Raw genomic sequence first — 13020 nt, forward strand, 5'->3', positions numbered from 1 at the left:
TGGGATTTTTAATGGTACTACTGCGGTTGTATCCCAACTAACACCGATATTGTTCCCACTTACCCACTGGGATTATCGAGCAGTGTGGGATTTTTAACGGTACTACTGCGGTTGTCCAGCAACAGCTTCCCGAGAGGTCACCCATCCTGTGATTACTCTCGGCCGAGCACGCTTAACCGAGAAGTTTTTTTCCCACAACTCAGTCAAGTGAACTCATCAGGCCTCAGTGATAGGAAATGACAAACCATTACTTATATTCCATTCGGCCAACCATTGTTGAATATGGGGGTATTATAATACCACCGCCTTAAATTGGAGCCGTCCTCAGTTCCGGAATATATATATATACATGGGAAGCACCTGGAGCAAACCCCATCCAGCGTACCTTCCCACCCTCGGCAGGTGAACTGTCGTCGGCTCTGATACCATTTGTAATGACCCGACCCTCCACCGAAACTGTTCCCACTTAGCCACTGCGGTTATCCGGCAGTGTGGGATTTTGACGGGCATCGCTGCGGTTATCCTGCAGTAAATTCCCGAGAGGTCACCCATCCCTGGATTACTCCCGCCCGAGCACGTTTAACTGCTGAGTTTTTTTTGCCAACTCTGGAGCCAATTGTGCTAAAAATGCCTCGGTATAATGTAGACGTTCCTTGTCTCCTGTGAGAGCATTATCTGGCATAATCCCCCAGCATACTCCCCCATCCGAGCACAAGCGAACGACCCCCTAGTTGTATCCCAAGAAACACCGATATTTTTCCCACTGCGGTTATCGAGCAGTGTGGGATTTTTAACAGCACTACTGCGGTTGTCCTGCAGCAGCTTCCCGAGAGGTCACCCATCCTATGACTACTGTCGGCCGAGCACGCTTAAATGAGAAGTTTTTTCCCACAATTCAGTCAAGTGAACTCATCAGGCCTCGGTGATAGGAAAGGACAAACCATTACTTATATTCCATTCAGCCAACCACTGCCGAATATCGGGGTATTACAAACATAAACCACATTTAAGCAATAATAGACAAACAAAAAAAATATACTAGAACTGTGGAACAAAAACTTGCACACGATGCAGACTAATTCAACTAGGAGTAAAGGAACACTATATTTAACATAATGAAGGTTGTAATTGACACTAAAACATATATAAGCAGGGTACTATGATCAGTATACTACTATAGTTGGCAATAACTACTTCGTATAACCTAATCTTCTCACTAGATAAGGAAACCAACAAGTATATATTTATATAGGGACGAAAACAACACCCATAATGTAGGTAAACAATAAGATAACGAGAGAAAAAATACTAACATGGCTAGGCTTTGTCAAAGGATTTGTTTTATACTTTAATATATCCACTTGGTTATATGTCTTGTATCATTTTGTTTTTCTTTACGGTTCTTCTTCGTTTTATTGGACCTTGGGAGTCAACATATCCCCTTGAACCTTGATGTTATGTTTGGTTTTTCTTCGAATTTTGTTGACTTGAATTTAAGATCCTCAATATTATTATCCATATATCAAGCTATAACCTTACTTTTTCGTTACCAAAGGAAATCAAATCCGTTAAACCGTTGAAATTTACACACATTTGATAGAAACAAAGGCTCGGAATACTTAATTCTCAAGAACTAAGAATTACTTTTACTAATCTAGGCATTATTCTTATGTATTTTCTCCACCTTTTTATGATATTTTATTGTTGGTATAAGTTAAATCCATATATGAATTAAAACTACAATTGCATAGTCACAAAGTGTTCCTCTATACCCCAAATATTTGAAATTACAACGAACATTAGTTGCTTAATCTAGCAAGAACACATTCATCTGTTTCATTATCATATGGTTTTATTTTTATTTATTTCTCTTTCATCAGTTCCTATAATTGTTAAATAGATTACAATATTCTTTTACATGGACTTGGTTTGTGATCTTTATGTTTGATCTTTGGGCCTTTAAATATAATGTTGACAATGGTATCCATATTATGTCCTTTTTATACTTGTATTTCCCAGCTTAATATTTGGGTGGGTGGGTGGGGGTGAGGGGTTGGGGAAGAAAATACAACATTTGAAATTATTCTACATTCGCTGGGCTTTCTCCCTCAGGAATTGCTGCTTTGCTCAAAGTTGGAACCACTCGTCTTTTGTCCCCCCACCCCCAGCGATGACTCTGGTAGAAATTCCTTTCATTTTTTCTTCTGCGTATTTTTTGCTTTCATCGTCTGTTGTGTTTCTATTTATGGCTTATGATCTTATTAGTTGCTTTTACCTTGGTATTTTTATTATAGATGTCTTTGATTTAGTAACTTCTTATCTTATGGAGCCCGATCTTTTATTTAGTTATATCAGTAAGGAGTATCTTATGTTGGAAAGAAGTGATCTTCCCCTATTTTTCCCTTATTTTAATTCTGAAAAACTTGTTTGCGCTAAATTCTTGTTTTGGGGTTTTTAACTTTCATTTTGCCCGTGATACTATAGGTATTTCATTTATGTCTTTTGGTGAAAATAATGTGAGTAAATCATCTGTTGATGGCCACTCTGTATGGCCTCTTATGGAGCGTCTTATCGCGAGATTATTCCGGTAAATTTTCTTATTTTGTCAAGTATTACAAGAGCCACTACAAGTGTCTTTCTTATTTGATAACTTGGTGCACGAGCTACCCAAATTTAACCTAGCGAGAGCCATGATATTCATAAAATAGGTTATTAGTCTAAGCAACCTGATGCAAAAGCTACTCAGGGTTAACCTAGATCAGATGAAATTACGAATGAAAGGCAATATGCAACGATTAAAACCCCCTTAAAATTAGGTTAAATCGAATGAACAAAACAAATGAATTTGAATTAAAAAAAGTCGAATAAAGAAAAACAGATCTGTGAGATTAGTAAAACAGCAAGGGCCTTACCTTCCTACTGTAATGACTCCCTTTATTGATAAATTGTGTGTTTTATCAAAAAAGAAAAAGGTCCCACCTATTTGCCACCCCCATTTTTCTTATTTGCCACCCTCATTAATTGATAGTGATACCCCCATTTATTCTATTTGCCACCCACATATTTTTTGATATATCCTAAATACTATCTCTTGACCTTTTATTTACACCCAATAATAAAACAATCCTAATCACTAGATTCTCTTTCAGATTGATTGGTACTAATCCAAAACAAAATTAAGAAGGTGGTGGCCACTGACTAACTTCGTCTTTTTCTTCAAAGGATTCATCGAACTGTATGAATCATTTGTGATTCAACAATAATGGTATACTAGTTAAACAAATATTTAATCTAGGGTTAATGTATTCTTTTTAAGAGTGCATTTACGTGCGCCCCCGTTTAACGAGAGGTTCACATTCTTCCCTGTTTTATTGGTTATACCTTAACTCTGGTTTATTATTTTGTTTATAGATTTTTTAGTCAAAATATTGGAAATTGTTCCTGACTTCTCTCCTCTCTCCACCTTGCACATAAGAAAAAAATAACTGAACCTAAATTACACTAGGGTGTTGTTATCTTGTGCATCCATGCACAAGATAACACATAATCATTACATTGGAAAGGTACAAAAACAAATATAAAAATAAGAGAGATGGTATAAACTTGCACTGGAGAATGCAAATTAACATCGGTTTACAAAATGTTTATTTATTGAAAGTGAAGTTTTGCACTCTCCAATGTAAGAAAACACATCTCTCTTATTTTTTTGTTTGTTTTTGTATCTTCCCAATGCAATGATTGGGTGTTATCTTGTGTATGGATGCACATGATAACAAACCTTGCGTTTTTAGGGGCCACTCAAAAGGATTTAGGGGCCAACAATAAAACAAAAAAGGTCACCCAAATGGAAAATGTAGCCAGCCCTTATCTCGCGTAATTCGTAATGGCAAAATTACCCTTATATATTCGGAGGATATGATAACATTTTTATCCTCCGATTTCAATCGGAAGACAAAAATTTACCCAGACTTCCGATTGTAGTCGGTGCAGTATTAGAATGATTTCTGTTTCATTTTTTCCATTTCTTTTTCATTTTTGAGTTGTTAGAGTTATAGAGAAGAAGGTGAAGGAAAAAAGGGAAAACCCATTTTATCACTACAAAAATGGATGGATATGAAGAAGAAGGTGAGAATCATGGCGAAGACGATTTGGGGTATATGTTGAATGATCCAAACTTTTGTGGAGAGGAAAACCTAGACGACCCTTTCATGGAAGAAAATGGAGAATCGCCTGATATTGAAGCTAACGATGCATGTAAAACACAGGTATTGTGTTAAGAAACTCAAATACTCGATTTGCATGCGTTTGTGTGCTTTTGTAAACAAGAAAAACCGATTATTGCATGAATTGAATGCCATGAACTACCCAGATTCGGTAGATAATTTCTCGAATAAACTTACGAATATAACACACTGAGTACCAAATATGTATATTCGGTAGTTCCAAGATAGTAGTTTACTTCCGAATATGAGAAAAAACCCCAAATTGGTTTTCCAAAAAAATATACATTCGGTAGTTATGTAGAGTTATTTACCTCCTAATGGCCCCAAAAACGAATTCCTCAAAAAATTTCAAAACTCAATATTCTTATCCTTTACAATCGGTAATAGTTTAACATTATTTGACTGCCGAATATAATAGTGGCCTCAAAATAAAATTTCCGAAAACTTGAAAATCGGATGTTTATCGATTAAAGTTATCTCCCGGTTATTTATATTCGGTTGTTTTACTATACATTTTAGATTCCGATTATATCATTTTTTGCACTCAGTAAACTGTGTACATTCATTTGCATAAATCGGGTGTTTTGGGTAACCGATAGGATTCCGAATATAGTATATTCGGCAGTTTGACTTATTTAATAACCTCCGATTATTGTATAATAATTTGTTGCTTTCATATGCAGGCCGTTGAAGAGTTTGTTGATGATTTCTATTTGAGGCCCGACACTTCCCTATACTATGCAAACGATTTGGTATACTCATTACTACTTTTTTTTTTCTTCAAAATTTATATGTTAAATGGTTATGCTTATTAGATTTGTTTTGTTTTATGCACGTTTAGACATTCGGAAGTAAGAAGGAGGCAAAGGAATGGCTTATGAACAAGGCAAAAGATAACATGTGCGTGGTAGTTCAAAATAATCATGTTAGTGACACTCGATTTGAAATGATTTGTGAGCGAGGTGGGACGCGAAAGAGTCACGAGGGAAAGAATAGTAAGTACGTACGGAAGACGAATAGGAAATACCGAAGCAATACCAAGAAGATAGGATGCCCATTTAAGATTATCTTCTATAAGCCCGATGGTATTAAAGGTAAAGAGTATAAAATATATAAAGTTGATAACGGTTGTCACAACCATGATGATCCGTTGGATTTAATTGGACATGTAATGGTTGCCAAGTTAAAACCACATCAAATGCAGACGGTGAGGTCTATGCGGATCCGAAAAGCGAGTGCGATCTTAATAGCCGAGCACCCCGGTAGTTGATGGTCCGTCTTTCTTGGAGTCGGAATTGTGTGTACGAATATCACCCAATGAAACGTTAATCCAAAATATACGATCGTCCTGCTGTTCTTTGGGTAGATCTTTCACAATGTAATAATTTTTTGTCCATTCGGTCTCTTCCTCAACTTGTTTTAATCTTTCTCTATGATGGAATTGTTCTTCACCTCGCTTCTTTGCCTTGATTTCCTCTTCCTCCTCCTTCGTTGCCACTAACGATGGTTTAATCTTTTTGGGTTGTTTGTTCCTTTTTTGTATTTCTTCTTCCGTTGCTGCAATTGATGTAGTTGTTCGCTTGCATCTTCGAAGTATGTTGTCGATTGATGATGGACTTGCCATTGAAAAGGTTTTTCATTCTGATTTTTTACTCAATAATAACTGAGAGGGGTTACCCTCCTTATATAGATTAGAGTTCCAACGGCTCTAATTTTTGAAAATATGGCCGTTGAGGTTTCTGAAAATATGGCCGTTGAGGTTTCGTATCAATGATGCACTACAATCGGTTGCTAACGATACACGTATTCCCTCAGAATAAGACATTCGGTAGCGAACTTAAATTTTTATCTACCGATTAGGTTGGTATTTCTAAACACGACTATATTATTCGGAGGATAATTTTTTTTTGTAAAGTCCCGAATGTACGATGGCCCAAAAATCAGAATTTGGGAAAAACTGATAGCTTTCAAATTTTGAACTTGAAATAATCGGAAGTTAACTTAGTTACCCAAACTTCCGAATATGGGTTGTCTAACCTTCTATATTGGCCCTTGGAACCACCTAGAGCCAAGGCATGGTTTGTTTTGAACTTGTAATATTCGGAGGATAATTTTTTTTTGTAAAGTTCCGAATGTACGAAGGCCCAAAAATCAGAATTTGGGAAAAACTGATACTTTTCAAATTTTGAACTTGAAATAATCGGAAGTAAACTTAGTTACCCAAACTTCCGAATATGGGTTGTCTAACCTTCTATATTGTCCCTTGGAACCACCTAGAGCCATGGCATGGTTTGTTTTGAACTTGTAATATTCGGAGGATAATTTTTTTTTGTAAAGTCCCGAATGTACGATGGCCCAAAAATCAGAATTTGGGAAAAACTGATACTTTTCAAATTTTGAACTTGCATTAATCGGAAGTAAACTTAGTTACCCAAACTTCCGAATATGGGTTGTCTAACCTTCTATATTGGCCCTTGGAACCACCTAGAGCCATGGCATGGTTTGTTTTGAACTTGTAATATTCGGAGGATAATTTTTTTTTGTAAAGTCTCGAATGTACGATGGCCCAAAAATCAGAATTTGGGAAAAACTGATACTTTTCAAATTTTGAACTTGCAATAATCGGAAGTAAACTTAGTTACCCAAACTTCCGAATATGGGTTGTCTAACCTTCTATATTGGCCCTTGGAACCACCTAGAGCTATGGCATGGTTTGTTTTGAACTTGTAATATTCGGAGGATAATTTTTTTTTGTAAAGTCCCGAATGTACGATGGCCCAAAAATCAGAATTTGGGAAAAACTGATACTTTTCAAATTTTGAACTTGCAATAATCGGAAGTAAACTTAGTTACCCAAACTTCTGAATATGGGTTGTCTAACCTTCTATATTGGCCCTTGGAACCACCTAGAGCCATGGCATGGTTTGTTTTGAACTTGTAATATTCGGAGGATAATTTTTTTTTGTAAAGTCCCGAATGTACGATGGCCCAAAAATCAGAATTTGGGAAAAACTGATACTTTTCAAATTTTGAACTTAAAATAATCGGAAGTAAACTTAGTTACCCAAACTTCCGAATATGGGTTGTTTAACCTTTTATATTGGCCCTTGGAACCACCTAGAGCCATGGCATGGTTTGTTTTGAACTTGTAATATTCGGAGGATAATTTTTTTTTGTAAAGTCCCGAATGTACGATGGCCCAAAAATCAGAATTTGGGAAAAACTGATACTTTTCAAATTTTGAACTTGAAATAATCGGAAGTAAACTTTAGTTACCCAAACTTCCGAATATGGGTTGTCTAACCTTCTATATTGGCCCATGGAACCACCTAGAGCCATGGCATGGTTTGTTTTGAACTTGTAATATTCGGAGGATAATTTTTTTTTCTAAAGTTCTGAATGTACGATGGCCCAAAAATCAGAATTTGGGAAAAACTGATACTTTTCAAATTTTGAACTTGAAATAATCGGAAGTAAACTTAGTTACCCAAACTTCCGAATATGGGTTGTCTAACCTTCTATAATGGCCCTTGGAACCACCTAGAGCCATGGCATGGTTTGTTTTGAACTTGTAATATTCGGAGGATAATTTTTTTTTGTAAAGTTCCGAATGTACGATGGCCCAAAAATCAGAATTTGCGAAAAACTGATACTTTTCAAATTTTGAACTTGAAATAATCGGAAGTAAACTTAGTTACCCAGACTTCCGAATATGGATTGTCTAACCTTCTATATTGGCCCTTGGAACCACCTATTGCCATGGCATGGTTTGTTTTGAACTTGTAATATTCGGAGGATAATTTTTTTTTGTAAAGTACCGAATGTACGATGGCCCAAATATCAGAATTTGGGAAAAACTAATACTTTTCAAATTTTGAACTTGAAATAATCGGAAGTTAACTTAGTTACCCAAACTTCCGAATATGGGTTATCTAACCTTCTATATTGGCCCTTGGAACCACCTAGAGCCATGGCATGGTTTGTTTTGAACTTGTAATATTCGGAGGATAATTTTTTTTTGTAAAGTTCCGAATGTAAGATGGCCCAAAAATCAGAATTTGGGAAAAACTGATACTTTTCAAATTTTGAACTTGAAATAATCGGAAGTAAACTTAGTTACCCAAACTTCCGAATATGGGTTGTCTAACCTTCTATATTGGCCCTTGGAACCACCTAGAGTCATGGCATGGTTTGTTTTGAACTTGTAATATTCGGAGGATAATATTTTTTTGTAAAGTCTCGAATGTACGATGGCCCAAAAATCAGAATTTGGAAAAAACTGATACTTTTCAAATTTTGAACTTGAAATAATCGGAAGTAAACTTAGTTACCCAAACTTCCGAATATGGGTTGTCTAACCTTCTATATTGGCCCTTGGAACCACCTAGAGCCATGGCATGGTTTGTTTTGAACTTGTAATATTCGGAGGATAATTTTTTTTTGTGAAGTCCCGAATGTACGATGACCCAAAAATCAGAATTTGGGAAAAACTGATACTTTTCAAATTTTGAACTTGAAATAATCGGAAGTAAACTTAGTTACCCAAACTTCCGAATATGGGTTGTCTAACCTTCTATATTGTCCCTTGGAACCACCTAGAGCCATGGCATGGTTTGTTTTGAACTTGTAATATTCGGAGGATAATTTTTTTTTGTAAAGTCCCGAATGTACGATGTCCCAAAAATCAGAATTTGGGAAAAACTGATACTTTTCAAATTTTGAACTTGCAATAATCGGAAGTCAACTCAGTTACCCAAACTTCCGAATATGGGTTGTCTAACCTTCTATATTGGCCCTTGGAACCACCTAGAGCCATGGCATGGTTTGTTTTGAACTTGTAATATTCGGAGGATAAATTTTTTTTGTAAAGTCCCGAATGTACGATGGCCCAAAAATCAGAATTTGGGAAAAACTGATACTTTTCAAATTTTGAACTTGAAATGATCGGAAGTAAACTTAGTTACCCAAACTTCCGAATATGGGTTGTCTAACCTTCTATATTGGCCCTTGGAACCACCTAGAGCCATGGCATGGTTTGTTTTGAACTTGTAATATTCGGAGGATAAATTTTTTTTCTAAAGTTCCGAATGTACGATGGCCCAAAAATCAGAATTTGGGAAAAACTGATACTTTTCAAATTTTGAACTTGAAATAATCGGAAGTTAACTTAGTTACCCAAACTTCCGAATATGGGTTGTCTAACCTTCTATATTGGCCCTTGGAACCACCTAGAGCCATGGCATGGTTTGTTTTGAACTTGTAATATTCGGAAGATAATTTTTTTTTGTAAAGTCCCGAATGTACGATGGCCCAAAAATCAGAATTTGGGAAAAACTGATACTTTTCAAATTTTGAACTTGAAATAATCGGAAGTTAACTTAGTTACCCAAACTTCCGAATATGGGTTGTCTAACCTTCTATATTGGCCCTTGGAACCACCTAGAGCCATGGCATGGTTTGTTTTGAACTTGTAATATTCGGAGGATAATTTTTTTTGTAAAGTCCCGAATGTACGATGGCCCAAAAATCAGAATTTGGGAATAACTGATACTTTTCAAATTTTGAACTTGAAATAATCGGAAGTTAACTTAGTTACCCAAACTTCCGAATATGGGTTGTCTAACCTTCTATATTGGCCCTTGGAACCACCTAGAGCCATGGCATGGTTTGTTTTGAACTTGTAATATTCGGAGGATAATTTTTTTTTGTAAAGTTACGAATGTACGATGGCCCAAAAATCAGAATTTGGGAAAAACTAATACTTTTCAAATTTTGAACTTGAAATAATCTGAAGTAAACTTAGTTACCCAAACTTCCGAATATGGGTTGTCTAACCTTCTATATTGGCCCTTGGAACCAACTAGAGCCATGGCATGGTTTGTTTTGAACTTGTAATATTCGGAGGATAAATTTTTTTTGTAAAGTCCCGAATGTACGATGGCCCAAAAATCAGAATTTGGGAAAAACTGATACTTTTCAAATTTTGAACTTGAAATGATCGGAAGTAAACTTAGTTACCCAAACTTCCGAATATGGGTTGTCTAACCTTCTATATTGGCCCTTGGAACCACCTAGAGCCATGGCATGGTTTGTTTTGAACTTGTAATATTCGGAGGATAAATTTTTTTTCTAAAGTTCCGAATGTACGATGGCCCAAAAATCAGAATTTGGGAAAAACTGATACTTTTCAAATTTTGAACTTGAAATAATCGGAAGTTAACTTAGTTACCCAAACTTCCGAATATGGGTTGTCTAACCTTCTATATTGGCCCTTGGAACCACCTAGAGCCATGGCATGGTTTGTTTTGAACTTGTAATATTCGGAGGATAATTTTTTTTTGTAAAGTCCCGAATGTACGATGACCCAAAAATCAGAATTTGGGAAAAACTGATACTTTTCAAATTTTGAACTTGCAATAATCGGAAGTAAACTTAGTTACCCAAACTTCCGAATATGGGTTGTCTAACCTTCTATATTGGCCCTTGGAACCACCTAGAGCTATGGCATGGTTTGTTTTGAACTTGTAATATTCGGAGGATAATTTTTTTTTGTAAAGTCCCGAATGTACGATGGCCCAAAAATCAGAATTTGGGAAAAACTGATACTTTTCAAATTTTGAACTTGCAATAATCGGAAGTAAACTTAGTTACCCAAACTTCCGAATATGGGTTGTCTAACTTTCTATATTGGCCCTTGGAACCACCTAGAGCCATGGCATGGTTTGTTTTGAACTTGTAATATTCGGAGGATAATTTTTTTTTGTAAAGTCCCGAATGTACGATGGCCCAAAAATCAGAATTTGGGAAAAACTGATACTTTTCAAATTTTGAACTTGAAATAATCGGAAGTTAACTTAGTTACCCGAACTTCCGAATATGGGTTGTCTAACCTTCTATATTGGCCCTTGGAACCACCTAGATCCATGGCATGGTTTGTTTTGAACTTGTAATATTCGGAGGATAATTTTTTTTTGTAAAGTCCCGAATGTACGATGGCCCAAAAATCAGAATTTGGGAAAAACTGATACTTTTCAAATTTTGAACTTGAAATAATCGGAAGTAAACTTTAGTTACCCAAACTTCCGAATATGGGTTGTCTAACCTTCTATATTGGCCCATGGAACCACCTAGAGCCATGGCATGGTTTGTTTTGAACTTGTAATATTCGGAGGATAATTTTTTTTTCTAAAGTTCTGAATGTACGATGGCCCAAAAATCAGAATTTGGGAAAAACTGATACTTTTCAAATTTTGAACTTGAAATAATCGGAAGTAAACTTAGTTACCCAAACTTCCGAATATGGGTTGTCTAACCTTCTATAATGGCCCTTGGAACCACCTAGAGCCATGGCATGGTTTGTTTTGAACTTGTAATATTCGGAGGATAATTTTTTTTTGTAAAGTTCCGAATGTACGATGGCCCAAAAATCAGAATTTGCGAAAAACTGATACTTTTCAAATTTTGAACTTGAAATAATCGGAAGTAAACTTAGTTACCCAGACTTCCGAATATGGATTGTCTAACCTTCTATATTGGCCCTTGGAACCACCTATTGCCATGGCATGGTTTGTTTTGAACTTGTAATATTCGGAGGATAATTTTTTTTTGTAAAGTACCGAATGTACGATGGCCCAAATATCAGAATTTGGGAAAAACTAATACTTTTCAAATTTTGAACTTGAAATAATCGGAAGTTAACTTAGTTACCCAAACTTCCGAATATGGGTTATCTAACCTTCTATATTGGCCCTTGGAACCACCTAGAGCCATGGCATGGTTTGTTTTGAACTTGTAATATTCGGAGGATAATTTTTTTTTGTAAAGTTCCGAATGTAAGATGGCCCAAAAATCAGAATTTGGGAAAAACTGATACTTTTCAAATTTTGAACTTGAAATAATCGGAAGTAAACTTAGTTACCCAAACTTCCGAATATGGGTTGTCTAACCTTCTATATTGGCCCTTGGAACCACCTAGAGCCATGACATGGTTTGTTTTGAACTTGTAATATTCGGAGGATAATTTTTTTTTGTAAAGTCCCGAATGTACGATGGCCCAAAAATCAGAATTTGGGAAAAACTGATACTTTTCAAATTTTGAACTTGCAATAATCGGAAGTCAACTCAGTTACCCAAACTTCTGAATATGGGTTGTCTAACCTTCTATATTGGCCCTTGGAACCACCTAGAGCCATGGCATGGTTTGTTTTGAACTTGTAATATTCGGAAGATAATTTTTTTTTGTAAAGTCCCGAATGTACGATGGCCCAAAAATCAGAATTTGGGAAAAACTGATACTTTTCAAATTTTGAACTTGAAATAATCGGAAGTTAACTTAGTTACCCAAACTTCCGAATATGGGTTGTCTAACCTTCTATATTGGCCCTTGGAACCACCTAGAGCCATGGCATGGTTTGTTTTGAACTTTTAATATTCGGAGGATAATTTTTTTTTGTAAAGTTCTGAATGTACGATGGCCCAAAAATCAGAATTTTGGAAAAACTTAAACTTTTCAAATTTTGAACTTGAAATAATCGGAAGATAACTTAGTTACCCAAACTTCCGAATATGGGTTATCTAACCTTCTATATTGGCCCTTGGAACCACCTAGAGTCATGGCATGGTTTGTTTTGAACTTGTAATATTCGGAGGATAATTTTTTTTTGTAAAGTTCCGAATGTAAGATGGCCCAAAAATCAGAATTTGGGAAAAACTGATACTTTTCAAATTTTGAACTTGAAATAATCGGAAGTAAACTTAGTTACCCAAACTTACGAATATGGGTTGTCTAACCTTCTAT

This window comes from Papaver somniferum, chromosome 8 (assembly GCF_003573695.1).
Source record: "Papaver somniferum cultivar HN1 chromosome 8, ASM357369v1, whole genome shotgun sequence".
Lineage (NCBI taxonomy): Eukaryota > Viridiplantae > Streptophyta > Magnoliopsida > Ranunculales > Papaveraceae > Papaver > Papaver somniferum.